At 42.6% G+C, this 17,420-nt stretch overlaps 2 non-coding genes across 2 annotated transcripts; one reads left to right on the forward strand and one right to left on the reverse strand.

The window, feature by feature from the left end:
• Positions 1-8,746: 8,746 nt before the first annotated feature.
• On the reverse strand, positions 8,747-8,821 carry Trnat-ugu (transfer RNA threonine (anticodon UGU)). The gene has a single exon. It is a non-coding gene; the product is annotated as a tRNA-Thr (tRNA).
• A 283-nt stretch (positions 8,822-9,104) lies between these two features.
• Positions 9,105-9,179, forward strand: Trnat-ugu (transfer RNA threonine (anticodon UGU)). Its single transcript has one exon. It is a non-coding gene; the product is annotated as a tRNA-Thr (tRNA).
• The last annotated feature ends 8,241 nt before the right edge of the window (positions 9,180-17,420 follow it).

Genomic DNA, 17,420 nt, shown 5'->3' on the forward strand with positions numbered 1-17,420 from the left:
AGGCTAGAGCTTCTAAAGGGCGATGGAGACCTTAATCGGCGTGTTGAGAAGCGTCCTCTTCAGCGGCTAGCTTGCTGCGATGGTGACCTACGTCGTCCTGTACCCACATCATCCTGTTCATCTTCGTAGTCCCGGAGTTGGCGTCGCCTGAGATCGGTCTGCTGTCTCCTGGCGCGGCCGTCATCAAATATCCGCCGCATTTCCCGACAATAACGCACCACATGTGCCGGTCGTCCGCAGTGGAAAAATACTGGTTGGTTATCATGGGAAGGCGTCAGTCTTCCTTGGTGCCGAAACAGGTTCCTCATGCGGCATTGTATGAACGTAACTTCGCCTGGGTCTCAACCCTTTCACCGTTTTGAAGGAAAATGAAGGACGACAGAGTCGGGTCAATATCTGTCCCACTTCCTCCCTTATGACCTCTTGAAGGGTCTCGGTTTTTTGCTCACCGTGCAATCCAAGTGCCTTCTGAACTTCCTCTCTCACTGTCTGACGAAGAAAACTTGTGAAATCAGTTTCTTCCTCCATCACAGATATCAATACGACGTTTGGTAGCCGTTAAAATTTCTTGGGTGTAATTTTTTTTTTATGCACTGTCTCCACATACTGTACTGGCACCATTATATGAAGTCGTCTGTTGTCGAAACCTCCTTGAGGATTAGGGCTTGATATATGCCCTCAGCGACGCCCTTCATGAGATGTGCAACCTTATCTTCCTCCTTCATACTACAATCCACTATGTTACACAGCTCCAAGACGTCTTGAATGTAGGATGCTGTAGTTTCTCGTGGACGCGGTGCCCTGCACTTTAATTTGTCTTCAGCCTTGCACTTCTGTCGTTGTGTGTCGTCGAAATAATTGCGCAGTTCCGCCTAGAATACTTCCCAGCTTGTGAACTTCTTCTCGTTGTTCTCATACTATTGCTTGCCATTGCCCTCCAAGTATAAAAATACGTTAGCCAAACACACCGTGTCATCCCATTTGCTAAATTTGGCTATACGCTCATATACTTTAGCCACTTGTTTGGATCTTGGCGATCGTCACCAGAGAACCCGGAAGGATGTCTCATGTGGTGGCACACAGTTGCTGTCATCGTAACATCGTCTTCTTCTTCTGTCTCCGATAGATTTCGATCTGTTGAATATGGCTCGAACTCGGGTTTCTCGCCACGTAAACGGCGGCTCTGTCGTGGCCTGATGGGAGCCACTGAGTCGTCGAAAATGGTGCGGTATCACAAGTTCCAACACCCGGCGCCTCCACCAGAATAATGTCACGTAGAGGAAGGTGTAAGTAGATAAATGACGATCGTTAACTTCACTTTACGAAGGTTTATTCAGCACTTGCACATACAAGAGCGCGGAGCGAACTGCCTCCGGCCAGAACACATACGGTATATATACCGCTACAGAACATTCCAGTACAATGGTTCTTGCCATTTGTGGATACTTCTAGAATGTACTACAACCGAATATAGAAATTGAAGTGTTTCTATTCAGGTGAGTTTTGAACTCACGACCCTCGATGCAACTATCTAGTACCATAACCATTACACAACGGCGACTGCGCTACTCTGCTTTTTCTGCGACAATATTTCCCACATTACCGCCTGAAAATTCACGTACGCTGTGCTAGCGAAAAGGTTGTTTATGATATTTTGTGACACCATTCTAATGAAGACTACTACCTCTAGTGCGTCTCTTCGCGAAAATATTTTAGCAAGTGCCTGCTCATCGATTGGAATAAGCGATTGAGTTGATTTAATGACTCTCGCGTTTGGATCTCATATCCCAATAGAACGATCCACTTTACGTTTTCAGTGGTTTCCATGATTGCTAAAGAAAATTACCATGATGGTACCAATGACTGGACGCGGCTAAAATCCTACCCTAGCTTGTGAAATACAATATTGTGTTCCGTATCTAGTGACTTAACTGTTGTTTGGACGTTAAACCAAATCTTTTCTTTACTTCAGTAACGTACTAGTAGATTTTTAATCAACGTTCGTCCCACCAGTGAGAGGCTTTGTTTAGGATAGGCGTACACACCACCACGATTAACTATTTACGTTCAGTTTTGTTGTGTTTCTGTTTTCCTTCAATCACAATCGTTACTTACACAAACGAAAAGAATTGGTAAGTGTCATGAATCAGTAAATTTTTTAAGCTTTGTGACGTTATCTTGAGTTTTCTCCTAAGCAGTAGCTGTCTAAAAAGCATTCACATGAGCAAACCAGTTGATAGCACCATTGGTAAATGGGTTTAGCTCGTCTATGTTTAAAAGGAATAGCTCGACGTAGTCATCGAGTCGAGCCACGCACGTCTGCTTTCATGCCCAGCAGTTGACTCACAGCAATTAATAATCTATATCTGTGGTCCAGCAGTCAAATAGTCTATGCATAGCTAGAATTCAGAATTAATAAATACAAAAAGATATGAAATATAAATGCATAATTTAATAAAAAGAGTTCTTTACTAACGTCTTTAATTGACGTAGACGACAGAGAATTATGTTGAAAAATGTTTATTCACGAAAGTGTACCACAACTAAATGGTAAGTAGTTCTATGATATCCATTTAAAATATACACAGAGAATAACTTTGCGAAATGCAGTAAAGTTATATTGACAGCGTTATGAAAATGATAGCAGAATCCCCGAGGTAATAGTCATCCAAGACATGTGAAAACTAAAACTATTTCGTGATCACAATACAAGAAATGTTCACCCATTCAGAATAGTCAGAGATCAACATGATGCTTTAAAAATTAACAAACACAAGATGACGAGACGAAAGTCATATTCTATTCTCAATACCACAATGCAATTGGAAAAAGTTAGAATATTATAACGGCCGTTCACTGTCCAGACTGTATCACATACACGATCCTGTAAGACTCGTTACCATAGGTAGGTCTCTTTCCTTCAAGCAAAAACGTACAAGTGTCCCAAATGTTAAAGTGTCGTCGTCGTCGTTCATCACCTGCACGACCGCATCATACACGTTAGCCGACTTCTTAAAGAACAAATGTAAAAGTGTCTTCTTCAGGATCTATGTGAAAAGAGCCCAGCATCGCTCCCTTGAGCACACAACTCGAAAAACGTCGTCTCCACTCGACTCCCATGGTGTTCTGCAACTGCCTGCTTTCCCATTGGCTGAAGGAATCCCCAACAAAAACACATGATTTTTACGTTCTAACGGCATGATATGACTCAACTTGACCACTTCCCTGGCTAAAGTAATGTATTACAACATTATTTAAGTAAAGAAATGTTATGAACATTCGGTCACACACTGACCATTCACAATAAATGTAAATAAAGGTCCATAAATAAATAAGATTCTTGAGCAAGTGTGCACACATTAAATGACAACACACTGCCGTTAAATATTATTTAAACAATTATTTAGGCCTGTTTCACAGAAGTATCTTTTTGTCCTGTTATCGAGGGTGGTGACAGCTAACACAAGCGGTTGACCACTTGCCAAATTACCATGATTTTGTGCTAGTAATTGTAATAAATAGTTAAATAAATATCCAGAAAAAATAGTAAGATACTCATTAAATAAATACACAAGTATGATAAGATATGAGGTATTCATGCTGCATTCATTTTCTGCATTATTTTTGAGAATACGATGTTCCGACGAACATTTGCATAGTGAAATGGTATAAAAAACGTAATAAACTCAGAAATAAAATTTATGCAGGTACATAGCTTTCAGGGATGATGACTATAGTGCAATGCTATCATCTGAGATCAAGTTTGTTGAAGTCTCGTGATTTCTTTTAACAGTTTTTAATTCAGAGGTTTATTGTGAAAATATTTAGGCACTGTAAAATATTAAATTCTGTAGGTTTAAATGTATTGCAAATATTGTTGTGTCCTTGGATGTACCTCATTTTTCTGAAATCACAAATGTATTCAGATTTGCTTTATTATTTGATGGTGAATTTTAAAGTGCCGTAAGAAGCCATCTTTCTGGATGCTTAGAAGTCCACCATCACTGACGCATTCCGAATTTCTCTTAGAGTGCGACCACTGTTCAGATTCACGTACCAGGATGTACACGCTTCCTGTCAAACCTTTGTACCAGCGCCTCTGATCGCCTGCAAAGGTCGCTGAGGCTGGGCAGGCTGTGGCGCTTTGCCTGAGCCTGGCACGCCACCCCCTGAGCCCTGGACCCAGTAATGTTCAGCCGTACAAACATATTGACTTCATACCGATACTAGGCGACAGATTAACTCAGCTACATATATGTAGCGATACAGCACTGATCAGTGTCTATTCTCGTTATAGCGTAGTGTGCCTTATGTTTTTGAAGCGATAACTAGGTTCCAGACAATGTGGGTCAGACGAGTGTGGAAAACCGTCAAAAAACCTCAGTAGCCGATGAACTGCGGCGAGTTTTGCCACGGTACCATTTAGCTGGCTCGGGAGCGTTACTGAGATGCTCAGTAAATTCCAATGACAGACAGTATATGAGAGGCATTGTGCATCCCGAGAGGCTTACTCCTAAAATTCCTAAGGAGTACTATCTGCAGAGTTTTGCAAAATATTACTTCATCCCATAGACGTCTCGTGAATTGACAACAACGGGAAAATTCGATAAATTAAATTTAATACACAGGTATACCAACAATCATTCATCCTACATGTCACATACTACCGGAACTGGGAAAGGATAATCAGTTATTAGTACCCTCCCGCACACACCATCAGGTGGCTTGTGAAGTATAGATAAAGATACCATATAGCTACCACGAGTAGTATTACATCGGAATATGACCATAAAGTACCCAGCAAGCTTACTCGTATCTCACACAACCTAAATCATCCTCATAATGGAAAAAAGAAAATCTTTTCACTTTCAGTTCAAGTTACACTCTTATCAGCACACAGTTGTGGCAATAGAGTATGCAGTTACACTTTCAGGCAGAAAAAGTTGTCAGTAAACCACAAGTAATGTATCTTACCATATAACATACTACAAAAAGGGCTATTAGCTTCAGTGAAAACAGGGAAAGATAGTTTGGGAGACTTTTTTGGCTCTTATGCAACACACGGTTGATATCAAAATAATACTAAAGGCTTGAGAAAAATGGAGGGATCCGCCAGCTCCTTTGTAGCTAACACAATCACAGGTTTTGCGACACTGTCTGGAGACGAGGAGTAAGAAATTCATTTGTCATTTGGCTCTATTGAGGTGTCTATGTGCTGAAAAGATATCTACATCTGCATCTACATCCATACTCCGCAAGCCACCTGACGGTGTGTGGCGGAGGGTACCTTGAGTACCTCTATCGGTTCTCCCTTCTATTCCAGTCTCGTATTGTTCATGGAAAGAAGGATTGTGCCGTGCGGTTAAAGGCGCTGCTGTCTGGAACCACAAGACCGCTACGGTCGCTGGTTCGAATCCTGCCTCGGGCATGGATGTTTGTGATGTCCTTAGCTTAGTTAGGTTTAACTAGTTCTAAGTTCTAGGGGACTAATGACCTCAGCAGTTGAGTCCCATAGTGCTCAGAGCCAAAGAAGGATTGTCGGTATGCCTCTGTGTGGGCTCTAATCTCTCTGACTTTATCCTCACGGTCTCTTCCCGAGATATACGTAGGACGGCGAAATATACTGCTTGACACCTCAGTGAAGGTATGTTCTCGAAACTTCAACAAAAGCCCGTACCGAGCTACTGAGCGTCTCTCCTGCAGAGTCTTCCACTGGAGTTTATCTATCATCTCCGTATCGCTTTCGCGATTGCTAAATGATCCTGTAACGAAGCGCGCTGCTTTCCGTTGGATCTCCTTTATCTCTTCTACCAACCCTATCTGGTACAGATCCCACACTGCTGAGCAGTATTCAAGCAGTGGGCTAACAAACGTACTGTAACCTACTTCCTTTGTTTTCGGATTGCATTTCCTCAGTGAACTTCCGGTCTCATCTACAAGGTCATTTATGTATATTGTGAATAGCAACGGTCCTACGACACTCCCCTGCGGCACATTTGCAATCACTCTTACTTCGGAAGACTTCTCTCCATTGAGAATGACATGCTGCTTTCTGTTATCTAGGAACTCTTCAATCCAATCACACAGTTGGTCTGATATTTCATATGCTCTTACTTTGTTCATTAAACGACTGTGGGGAACTGTATCGAACGCCTTGCGGAAGTCAAGAAACACGGCATCTACCTGGGAACCCATGTCTATGGCCCTCTGAGTCTCGTGGACGAGTAGCGCGAGCTGGGTTTCACACGATCGTCTTTTTCGAAACCCATGCTGATTCCTACAAAGTAGATTTCTAGTCTCCAGAAAAGTCATTATACTCGAACATAATACGTGTTCCAAAATGGTTGAGGTGTGGCACATCCAGTTTTTGCTCCTTTGTTAATGATCTTTCCACTGAACTATCAGTTCATAACTTAGCTATTTTCAAGAAAGGAATTAGCACTACATGGGACTTGCACTTCTTGAGAACCATTCAATGGTTTATCTGAGTGAAACGTTTAGCAATAACATAACAAGCATCTTGGAAGTTTAGTGCAGAATCATTACTTACGATTTCCAGAAGCAATAGCGTATAGCAGTAAAATCTGGGTAGTATGACTTACGTTTACTCATTTTTGGATTGTTATTTGGTGCATCATTGGGGTTTTAATAATTGATTCTGTTGTTGTGTACGTACTATATGAAGAGTGTTGAGTGTGTCCGTTGCGTGACAGGGCTCATGGGTGAAACTTTTGGTTGGGATTAGTTTTGTTAGGGCACTGTAAAGTAGACATTGGTCTGCATAGTTCCGCATGCACTATCACTGCTAGATAATGGCATTGTACCGCACTAATGAAGCTCCGAGAAAGATCCTTCACATCTATCTTCTCAAGCCTAATGTAGCGCCGCAACTCCCAATGTTCAAGCCTTTTCGTAAAATATGACGATCAAGAGCCGGAGTTTACCCCACTATCCACTCCAGAATTTTCGTCATATGCTACAATCATACACTAAGTTCACTTCACTCACTGCTTCAGAATAGAGACGACAAAACTATTTCAGTATTTGCACAAAGCCACTTTATGCAGCGTGGACCGCAGCAAGATGTGCTGGGAGAGAGTCGGTGAGGTTCTGGAAGGTACCGACAGGGATGTGGAGTCATACTGACTCCAGTACCGTGGCCAGCTGTGCTACGTTTCTCAATTGAGGAAACATGGCGCGAACAATGCCATTGAGGTGGTGCCGCAGATTCTTCACTGGGTGTAAACCGGGACAGTTAAGTGGCCAGGGATATACGGTAAACTCATTCTGGAGCTTTTCAGACCACGCAAGTACACTGCGAACTGTGTGACACGTTGCGTTGTTCTGCTGGTAGATGCCATCGTGGCAGGGAAAAACAAACTGCATATAAGGGTGAAGATGATCCCTAACGATGGATGTTCATTTTTGTTGATCCACTGTATCTTCCAGAATGACGAGATCGTCCAAGGAAAGCTACGAAAACGTTCCTGCCGTACTGGTAGAAAATCCGAAGAAATTCTGGTCGTATGTAAAGTACACAAGCGGCAAGACGCAGTAAATACCCTCGCTGCGCAGTGCCGATGGCACTGTTACCGACGACTGTGCCGCTAAAGCGGAGTTATTGAACGCAGTTTTGCGAAATTCCTTCACCAGGGAAGACGAATGGAATGTTCCAGAATTTGAAACACGAACAGCTGCTAGCATGAGTTTCTTAGAAGTAGGTACCTTAGGGGTTGCGAAACAACTCAAATCGCTTGATACGGGCAAGTCTTCAAGTCCAAATTGTATATCGATTAGGTTCCTTTCAGATTACGCTGATAAAATAGCTCCCTACTTAGCAATCATATAAAACCGCTCGCTCACCGATAGATCTGCACCTACAGATTGGAAAATTGCGCAGGTCGCACCGTTGTTTAAGAAGGGTAGTAGGAGTAATCTATCGAACTACAGACCTATATCATTGACGTCGGTCTGCAGTAGGGTTTTGGTGCATATACTGTATTCAAACGTTATGAATCACCTCGAAGGAAACGATCTATTGATGCGTAATCAGCATGGTTTCAGAAAACATCGTTCTTGTGCAACGCAGCTAGCTCTTTATTCGTACGAAGTAATGGCCGCTATCGACAGGGGATCTCAAGTTGATTCAGTATTTCTAGATTTCCGGAAAGATTTTGACACCGTTCCTCACAAGCGACTTCTAATCAAGCTGCGGGCCTACGGGGTATCGTCTCAGTTGTGCGACTGGATTCGTGATTTCCTGTCAGGAAGGTCGCAGTTCGTAGTAATAGACGGCAAATCATCGAGTAAAACTGAAGTGATATTAGGTGTTCCCCAGGGAAGCGTCCTGGCACCTCTGCTGTTCCTGATCTATATAAATGACCTGGGTGACAATCTGAGCAGTTCTCTTAGGTTGTTCGCAGATGATGCTGTAATTTACCGACTAGTAAGGTCATCCAAAGACCAGTATCAGTGGCAACGCGATTTAGAAAAGATTGCTGTATAGTGTGGCAGGTGGAAGTTGACGCTAAATAACGAAAAGTGTGGGGTGATCCACATGAGTTCCAAAAGAAATCCGTTGGAATTCGATTACTCGATAAATATATATGACGGTAGTATCTGTTCCCGAAAGAACAGTTACTGTGGATGACTATGCAGCTTTGCTAGAAATGAAATCATAATTAAATGGACACCCTAGCTGCGAACAGGTGTTGATGTACTTCATTGGGGACATGTTGAAAATGTGTGCCACGACCGGGAGTCGAACCCGGGACCTCCTGCTTACATGGCAGACGCTCTATCCATCTGAGCCACCGTGGGCACAGAGGATAGTGCGTCTGCAGGGACTTATCTTTCGGGAACAGATACTACCGTCATATATATTGTTAAAATATGGCTTCCCGGCCATTGACCTTCTTGTGCGAACGCATACGCTATGCCCGAACTCGTACGGGACTTGGTAGATTAATCTGCCACGAGTAATGAGTATGATGGGCAAACATCTATTAGGCGCACTACGAATGTAGTGGTGTGGACATGTTGGGAATGTAGATCTCACGGGCAGCGTGCAAGGGATAAGTCCCTGCAGACGCACTATCCTCTGTGCCCACGGTGGCTCAGATGGATAGAGCGTCTGCCATGTAAGCAGGAGGTCCCGGGTTCGAGTCCCGGTCGGGGCACACATTTTCAACATATCCCCAATGAAGTACATCAACGCCTGTTTGCAGCTAGGGTGTCCATTTAATTATCATTTCACTCGATAAGCAGTACAATTCTCAAGGCTGTCAGTTCAACTAAGTACCTGGGCGTTAAAATTACGAACAACTTCAGTTGGAAAGACCACATAGATAATATTGTGGGGAAGGCGAGCCAAACATTGCGTTTCATTGGCAGGACACTTAGAAGTTGCAACAAGTCCACTAAAGAGACAGCTTACACTACACTCGTTCGTCCTCTGTTAGAATATTGCTGCGAGGTGTGGGATCCTTACCAGGTGGGATTGACGGAGGACATCGAAAGGGTGCAAAAAAGGGCAGCTCGTTTTGTATTATCACGTAATAGGGGCGAGAGTGTGGCAGATATGATAAGCGAGTTGGGATGGAAGTCATTAAAGCAAAGACGTTTTTCGTCGCGGCGAGATCTATTTACGAAATTTCAGTCACCAACTTTCTCTTCCGAATGCGAAAATATCTTGTTGAGCCCAACCTACATAGGTAGGAATGATCATCAAAATAAAATAAGAGAAATCAGAGCTCGAACAGAAAGGTTTAGGTGTTCGTTTTTCCCGCGCGCTGTTCGGCAGTGGAATGGTAGAGAGATAGTATGATTGTGGTTCGATGAACCCTCCGCCAAGCACTTAAATGTGAATTGCGGAGTAATCATGTAGATGTAGATGTACTAGCCCACGGCCACCCCTCCGATGACACATAAAACGTGATTCATCCGACAATGCCACTTGCCGCCACTCACTGGAGGTCCATTTGCGGTACTGGCTTGCAAATTCCATCCCTCGTCGCCGATGAACAGCAGTCAGAATGTGTAATAAAAGTATGTCATAGTACACATAATTATTCTACTTCTGTAATAGTAGTACTCAGATTTTACATGTAAATTTAACTTCAGCTTCATAAAGTGCATCTACCACTTTAAATAAAATTTGGCTTTAAAGTAGTCCTAGTTTTCCCACAAAAATTTTAATTCCAAAATTAGGATAGCAGAATGTGACTGCACTTCAGCATATTCTGTTAACAGCAGAGACATGTGTCGAGATTCTTAGTAAGACTAGTTTAAGCCCAGCAAAAGAAATTTCCTTTTACTCACTCCAGAAAAATATAAAAGATACTATAAAATCTTCACTCATATTAAACTGCTCTCAATCATTTACAGGAGAATCCACAGAATCTGATGTTTCTAATTAGTATCACAACGAAAGTTTAAAAACCAAATGCCACTTGTGGCAACTGCAGATAAATTTTTAACAGTTGCATACCAATTGGGGGGGGGGGGTCAGTAACGGACGCCAACGATGTTTTTAGGCTAAAACTCCTGTCGTGTTCAGTATTTTATTTAATAAATACATGAAATTTGTCATAATTATAATTGCTACAATCGACAATAAGAACAGCTTTTGGTTTACACTCATTGTTGAGTCATAGCGATTGTTATAAGCCGGCCCGGGTGGCCGAGCGGTTCTAGGCGCTACAGTCTGGAACCGCGCGACCGCTACGGTCGCAGGTTCGAATCCTGCCTCGGGCATGGATGTGTGTGATGTCCTTAGCTTAGTTAAGTTTAAGTAGTTCTAAGTTCTAGGGGACTGATGACCTCAGAAGTTAAGTCCCATAGTGCTCAGAGCCATTTGAACCATTTTTTGATTGTTATAACTGAAGGTGTAGCTGGTCAACAATCACCACTCGCAGTCAACTGGTAAACAGTGTGGCGAGTGGAAGGTAATATCTTTGTGGCATTTGACACAATGTACAAGAAGATGAAATTGACAGATGACGAAATTAGAAATTTGCTTGAGAGTTCAGACTATGAATTTAGTGGTGAACCATCCGAAAGCTCAAGCAGTGAAACTGAATATTTAGTCATGGAAATTCCAGATCAAGTAGTTTCTGACAGCAGCGAGTTGGATGAAAGTGAGCAGGGTAAGTATCGATTTTTATTACTTTTGCAGATATTTTGGAGTATATTAGGATGTGTGTCTGGGTAGAGTGCTTAGTTTGCTAGTGTTCGGTTCTGGTTTAATATTTTTATAGATATTCAACCAACAAGAAGACGACCCAGGCCGATAGCACAAATTGATCAACTTGAAAAAGACATGGTGGCCCCGTCAAGTATGATATGGATGGAAGCTCTTACGTAAATCAAAGGAGGAGGTCTGTTGCTAACGTAATGAGAACCCCGAAAGGAACTAAGCCAGGGATAAAACCTGATACACCAGGTTTAGCTTTTCCCATGTACTTCTATGATAACATCCTAGATAACATTTTGATGTCTACCAATCAAAAGCTTGGAAATCTTATGGAATCATCCGAAGATATTTTCATAAAAAATTCGAAACTGAAGAAATTGTGTCAGCAATTGGAATTCTATTGAACTGTGGAGTCCATAGACAGAACAAGGACAGTTTACGTGATATATTTAGTAAAGAAAACTTTCCGATGTTCCGAGCTTCATTTTCGGAGCATAGACTGAGGCTCTTACTGAAGTGCTTGCGTTTTGATGATGCTCTAACTTGAGCAGCTAGAAGACAGACCGACAAATTTGCTACTATCAGGGATATATGGAGCATGATAGTAAATTTCCTGAGTTTTATAATCCTAGTGAGTCAGTCACAGTGGATGAAGAACTTGTGACCTTCCATGGGCGATGCCCGTTCAGGCTATATATTCCAACAAAACCAGGAAAATATGGAATAGAGGTGAACCTGTTATGTGATTCAGATACGAAATACTGCTTCGCTGCGGATCCCTACGCTGGAAAGCACGCTAATGAGAAGAGTCATAACAATGACCCTGAAATAGAAGATTGAATGAAATGTCTAACTTGAAACAATCTGCAGGAAATGTTACCATGGACAGAAAGTTCACTACCGTTCCACTCGCATCTGATCTTTTGAAAAAGAAAATAACTACAGTTGGTACTAATCGAAGTGACAAACGCCATGTTCCTACAGAACTCCGTCCTGTTTCTCTAAAAGCTACACCGGGAACAATCCGATTTGCCTTTAGTGATGATGCCACGTTTGTCATTTACGTGCCTAAGAAAGGAAAGATTGTCACAGTATTGTCAACCCAACATCATGATATGAATGCGACGGAAGAGAAGAAAGACATCATCCTATTCTACAACTGTACAAAGTCAGGAGTGGATACATTCGATAAGTGTGTAAGAACGTACAGCTGCCGTCGAGCAAAGCGTCGATGGCCAATGGCGGTGTTTTTCAACTTGATTGACGTTGCAGCATACAATTCATATGTTGTATTTCAAGATACACATAAGGAATGAACAAAGAATTACCCGACAAAGAGTTCTGGAAGAAAGAAGTACCTGAAAGATCTTACTCGTGAACTTTGTAACCTCAACATGAAAAGACGCGCTCAATATGCTGTAGGTCTACAGTCAAAATACACTACAGCGTTATCAACTTTTGGGTATGAGTGCTATCAAAATCAAGGTGCTCTGAGCAGAAGAAACAACGTTACGGAGCCGCGACGGAAAGTAACATGTGCAGCTGTGCATAATCTGCCAAAGAAAGGACGCTGTTAATTATGTGCCCGAAGCATAGACCGTAAGTACATGAAATCTTGCACTTCTTGCAGGAAGTATATCTGCTCTGCACACATCAAGAAAGAAGAAGTAGTTCGTATTGTAAAGTGTTCTGAATGTGAATCTGAGTTATCCTTGTAATTGTGAAATTAATACAAATAAATGTAAAAAAACTATTTATTTTTTACTAAAAATGTCCCAGAAACCCTTTCCCACTAATAATAATCAACATTTTAATCTTCAACTCTGCCAAAATTATGGAAATACATAAGTAATGTGATTTATCCTAGATAGAGAATGTGACCCCTCCCATTGGCGTTGGCCAGTGTAACATACAGAACTGGTATTTAACTGTTAACATACACTAAGCATAAAGAAGGCAAAACACGCAATTATCATAATGTGTAAACACAGTATCACATTTAGCAAGCATGATGCATACATTAATAAGAATTTTATCACACTGTTCTGAGAGCAAGAAGTACGTAGCTTATAGCTCACATGAAGTAGCATCCCTCAAGTAAAACTCATTAATAGAGAATGTGCAGACAAAACCTCTCTATAGTATCCCAACACTGCTAGCAGTAGTAATTGACTGATCACTCCCACAGCTCGGCACTGACAAGACATGCAGTTATTACGAAAATTTGTTGAACACTGACAATATGAAACAATGAGTGAGTTGTACTGAAATTAACAACTAATCAGAATTTCACTGCAGAAGATCATGCCAGAGTAAGCCAAATTTGGAACTGGTTTACATAAACAGGAATTAACATTCAATGAAAGAAACTGCAAGTAACTGCACATCACTCATCAGAATCTACACTACTATACAAAGACAAGTCGTTGTTGATAGCTGTTATCAATATCTCAAAAAGTACTTGCCCAATTTATTTAAAATTATCACACCATACTGCAATAAACATTCTAACGTACAAAGGCTACAAATTTTGTAAAAATATGTGGGATATAAGTGCAAGTACGATGTAATGTGACAACGTCATTCGTAGTAATCGTAAACAGTTCTTGGCTGATTTACTTCCTATTTTGACATGATACTCTAATAAAATACATATACTATATAAATTATCGAAGTTTCCAAGTTGTCAACAAAAATCTCGGAACGACCTTGACCAATTTACTTCCAATTTTGACATAATGCTTTAATATGCTCAACCACTTTATGTACTTCTGTAAGATTTGTTGGCTGACAAGTCGCACAAGTCACTTCTAGTTCCATCACAGCCCAAACACGTCGTCGACTGGAGACAAGTCCGAAGATCGTGCTGACCCGGAAAGTCGCTACATACCTTGCAGAGCACGATGAGGTTCAAGGGAAATTTGCAGGTGAGCATCATCCCTTTGGAACAACACATCCCTTTCCTATGGCAAGAACTGCAAAAGAACGTATCTAACAACATTTTGCACGTACCGAGATGCTTGTTAGAGTCCCCTCCAGAAACGCCAGAGGTGAATGAGAGTTGAAGTTTATCGTATTCGAGACCATAAGGGCCGGGATGGGCACAATGCGTCTTGGACGAATGCACTCTACAAGACGGTGCTCACCAGGTCTATGTCATGTGCGGAAACGACCTTCACTTGTGTGCGGGCAGAATCTGCTCTCATCGCTGAAGACCAACAGCGCGCCATTCTATCTTCCAAGTGATCGTCTGACGGAACCAATGATGGCCGGAGTGGCCGTGCTGTTCTAGGCGCTACAGTCTGGAACCGAGCAACTGCTACGGTCGCAGGTTCGAATCCTGCCTCGGGCATGGATGTGTGTGATGTCCTTAGGTTAGATAGGTTTAATTAGTTCTAAGTTCTAGGCGACTGATGACCTCAGAAGTTAAGTCGTATAGTTCTCAGAGCCGTTTGAACCTTTTGAACGGCACCAATGGAGCCGTGCACGTAGATGCTGTGGCGTTAGTGAATGATGGGCTAGAGGTGTGCGTGCCCATAGTCCCACTACTGAGAACTGATTGGCAACAGTTCGTGTTGACACGTGTGGGTTCACGAGCCCTCTTATCTATGCTGTGTTAGCTGTACGATCTGTCACTGCTGCCCTCACAATATGACGATCCTGTCAGACATCTGTGCTGCGTGGACGTCCAGAACCTCGTCTACAGGTGAGAGAATGTTCACATGACCTCTGATACCAGCACCGTTGCACAACTGCTACAACACGTCCAACTTGTGTGGCAATTCTCCGAAACGACCATCCAGCCACTCGGAAGGCCACAATTTTATCCCTTTCACACTCGCCCAGTGGGCTATCGGAAACACGAGTTTTCCTCCGTGGCATGGTTGCCTGCTTGCTCCACACGTTCGTACCACACTAAACTTTCGGGCTGTGAGCATTCCCTATTAAACGGTAGACGCAGATGGAGCTCTGATGGCTATGACACTACGCTGTATGTTGGCGGACGACGTTGAAACCATTATCAGTACATCTACTTTACTCAGGTGGCAAATGCCGTCATCGGATCATAACCGACGTCGTCTTTCCTCCATGCATTGCTGCCTGTGGAGGCTACACTAAGTACTAAAGTTGGTGTTTCGGTATGGGTCGATTCCTAGTACCTCATATATACCAGGGTTGGAACTAAAATAGTGGCAAATATTTATTCATAACCGATACAAAAGAGTTACATGTTTGCACCTGTCACTGTCCTTCAAAGTAGCTACCAGCGTTGCACAGAACCCGTCGCCAACGATGTGGAAGGCGTAGTATACCGTTAGCAGAGCTTGTTCTGCTGATGGTGTGAAAGGAGCGGTCTACTGCCTGTCGAATCTCTGGAACAGTTCTGAAGCGAATGACGCGAAGTGGTTCCTTCATCCTCGGAATCAAATCAAAGCCACAAGGACTTAACTCCGGGGAATATGGTGGATGGTACAGTACTTCCCAGTCCCATCGACCGAACAGAGCAGCCACAGCTAGCGCTGTATGCGCCCGCGCATTGTCGTGCAAAATGATGGGTGGGTTACGCAGGAAATATTGCCGCTTCTTTCGCAAAACTGGCCGCAGGTTATGATCCAAAAACGAACAGTAATACTGTGCATTGACGGTGGCATTCGCTTCAGAACTGTTCTCGAGATTCGACAGGCAGTAGACCAGTCCATTCGCATCATCAAAAAAACAGGCTCTGTTAAAGGTATACTACGCCTTCCACATCACTGGCAACGGGTTCTGCATAACGCTGGTGACTACATTGAAGGACAGTTCAAATGGTTCAAATGGCTCTGAGCACATGGGACTTAACTTCTGAGGTCATCAGTCCCCTAGAACTTAGAACTACTTAAACCTAACTAACCTAACGACATAACACACACCCATGCCCGAGACAGGATTCGAACCTGCGACCGTAGCGGTCGCGCGGGTCCAGACTGTAGCGCCTAGAACCGCTCGGCCACCCCAGCCGGCTGAAGGACAGTAACAGGTGCAAACATGTAACTCTTTTGTATCGGTTGTGAATAAATAGTTGCCACTATTAAAGTTCCAATACTTGTATATGACTGAAGGCGTCGATGTAGTTAGCGAAATCCTCGAATATTTCTTGACCGTTGTACTTCTTGAATCAAGACTAGAGTAACATTTGGACAGACACTGGTAACAAAAATTTCGAAAAGTTCTTGACCGATTTACTTCCAATTTGTACACGATTGTTGATAAATATCTCGAAAATTTCGTGACAGATGTACTTCAAATTTTTACACATGCTCTAATAAACATTCGGAAGGGCATAGGCAATATTTTTTGGAACAACAACGTACAGGACTTCTGTTAAAACAACTGTGAGGAAGAAAATACTGAGCTACTCTGTGCTATGAAAGGGTGTACGTGGTGTTTATTTTTCAGTTTCTTTTAAGTGCGATAACAGGGCATTTAAACCATTGGACAATTAGTTTCTCCCCTATATATTCTTTCTCCTTACATATATAACTTTAAACAAAAATTGTATGCGCAACTATTTTGTTTCTTTCCTCGCAGCCGGTTATAAAAGAAAATAGGAAAGTTCTATTCATGGCTGTGGGCTTATGATTAGAATACTATTACGGAAGGTGATCATTAGAAACTTTGTAGTCCTACTCATTTGCTGATTAAAACAATAGGAAATTCTATTGTTGAAGCTACTACCCTCACATAACCAGCAGCTCGACAGGCCTCTCATACCCCATATACCAATGATTAGAACCGATTTACCGAATTATTTCAAACGATTTCAGTTCTCAATCAAGATTTCGTAAGCTACAACAATACACAAGGTTCAACGTTCAGGGGATTGCTAAAGGGACATAGAGAGGGGAAGGAGGAGATGAGCAAAGATAGGACGGAAGAAAAGGTCGAGAAAGGTAGTGGGAGAAGGAGACGGATAGAGAGTGGGGGGGGGGGGCAATGGACAGAGAGAAGGAAGGAGGAGCAGGAGCCGCGGGGGATTAGCCGAGAGGTCTCAGGCGCTGCAGTCATGGACTGTGCGACTGATCCCGGCGGAGGTTCGAGTCCTCCCTCCGGCATGGATGTGTGTGTTTGTCCTTAGGATAATTTAAGTTAAGTAGTGTTTAAGCTTAGGGACTGATGACCTTAGCAGTTAAGTCCCACAAGATTTCACACACATTTGAACATTTTTTTTGAGGAGGAGGAGATACAG

This window comes from Schistocerca serialis, chromosome 3, assembly GCF_023864345.2.
Source record: "Schistocerca serialis cubense isolate TAMUIC-IGC-003099 chromosome 3, iqSchSeri2.2, whole genome shotgun sequence".
Taxonomy (NCBI): domain Eukaryota; kingdom Metazoa; phylum Arthropoda; class Insecta; order Orthoptera; family Acrididae; genus Schistocerca; species Schistocerca serialis.